The sequence below is a fragment of the Oncorhynchus kisutch genome, unplaced genomic scaffold, assembly GCF_002021735.2.
Source record: "Oncorhynchus kisutch isolate 150728-3 unplaced genomic scaffold, Okis_V2 Okis09a-Okis19a_hom, whole genome shotgun sequence".
Classification (NCBI taxonomy): domain Eukaryota; kingdom Metazoa; phylum Chordata; class Actinopteri; order Salmoniformes; family Salmonidae; genus Oncorhynchus; species Oncorhynchus kisutch.
In genome coordinates, this window is record NW_022261985.1 from 8644266 (window position 1) to 8646394 (window position 2129).

Sequence of the window (2129 nt, forward strand, 5' to 3'; positions counted from 1 at the left end):
ATCTTTACTACATGAATGGAGGAGACCTCCTCCAGCTGCTGGCAGCAGTAGAGCTGTAGGTATACAGACACACCACACTGTGTGAAGGATGCTCCTCAGCTGGGCTAGCTAGTGTCTGCTATGGTAACAGGCTTGGTGAGGTGTTTGTTTTACTCACCTTTTCTTGTGAAAGAGCGCCCCACTCTGGGTTGTAGTGGTACTGACGTGGAACATGAAGCAGAAACATACCTCTATGTAGTCAGGCCCATTCTGCTACCTCTATGTAGTCAGGCCCCTTCTGCTACCTCTATGTAGTCAGGCCCCTTCTGCTACCTCTATGTAGTCAGGCCCCCTTCTGCTACCTCTATGTAGTCAGGCCCCTTCTGCTACCTCTATGTAGTCAGGCCCCTTCTGCTACCTCTATGTAGTCAGGCCCCCTTCTGCTTACCTCTATGTAGTCAGGCCCCTTCTGCTACATCTATGTAGTCAGGCCACTTCTGCCACCTCTATGTAGTCAGGCCCCCTTCTGCTTACCTCTATGTAGTCAGGCCCCTTCTGCTACCTCTATGTAGTCAGGCCCCTTCTGCTACCTCTATGTAGTCAGGCCCCTTCTGCTACCTCTATGTAGTCAGGCCCCCTCTGCTACCTCTATGTAGTCAGGCCCCTTCTGCTACCTCTATGTAGCCAGGGCCCCCTTCTGCCACCTCTGTGTAGCCAGGGCCCCCTTCTGCCACCTCTATGTAGCCAGGGCCCCCTTCTGCCACCTCTATGTAGCCAGGGCCCCCTTCTGCCACCTCTATGTAGCCAGGGCCCCCTTCTGCCACCTCTATGTAGCCAGGGCCCCTTCTGCCACCTCTATGTAGCCAGGGCCCCCTTCTGCCACCTCTATGTAGCCAGGGCCCCCTTCTGCCACCTCTATGTAGCCAGGGCCCCCTTCTGCCACCTCTATGTAGCCAGGGCCCCCTTCTGCCACCTCTATGTAGCCAGGGCCCCCTTCTGCCACCTCTATGTAGCCAGGGCCCCCTTCTGCCACCTCTACTTAATGTAGTTTGTTTTTCAAGTCTTATAATCAATTGTTTCTACCGTATACAATGCTCTGCCCTAACATTTGACCCTTAACCTGTGTGACCTGTGACCTCAGCTTCAACCGGGACTGGCGGTACCACAAGGAGGAGCGTGTGTGGATCACGCGGGCGCCGGGCATGGAGCCCACTCTGAAGACCAACGCCTATGAGAGAGGCACCTACTACTTCTTTGATTGTCTTAACTGGAGGAAAGTAGCCAAGGTGAAGGACAGAGGCTTGAGGACTGTTACCGTAGTTACAGTGCATTCAGAAAGTATTCAGACCCCTTGACTTTTTCCACATTTTCTTTGTTACAGCTTAATTATAAAATGGATTCAATAGTTTTTTTCTACACACTCAACCCCATTAAAAACAAATAGTAATTTTTGCAAATGTATAATAAATAAATAAAAAATATATAACATTTCTATAAGTATTCAGACCCTTTACTCAGTACTTTGTTGAAGCGCCTTTGGCAGCGAATACAGCCTTGAGTTTTGATGGGTAAGTTTGGCACACCTGTATTTGAGGAGTTTCTCCCATTCTTCTTGGGTTCTTGGTCACCTCCCTGGCCAATGGCCTTTCTCCCCCTATTGCTCAGTTTGTCCTGGCTGACAGCTCTAGGAAGAGTCTTGGTGGTTCTAAAATTCTTCCATTTCAGAATGATGGAGGCCACTGTGTTCTTGGGGTCCTTCAATGCTGCAGACCTTTTCTGGTACCCTTCCCTAGATCTGTGCCTTGACACATTGCTGTCTCAGAGCTCTACGGACAATTCTTTAGAGTTCATGACTTGGTTTTTGCTCTGACATGCCCTGTCAACTGTGAGACCTTATATAGACAGGTGTGTGCCTTTCCAAAGCATGTCCAAGTTGTAGAAACATTTCAAGGATGATCAATGGAAACAGGATGCACTGGAGCTCAATTTCCAGTCTCATAGCAAAGAGTCTGAATACTTATTTAAATAAGGTGTTTCAGTTTTATATCTTTAATACAGTTGAAGAAAAATTTTACCTGTTTTCGCTTTGTCATTATGGGGTATTGTGATGTCATTATGGGGTATTGTGATGTCATTATGGGGTATTGTGA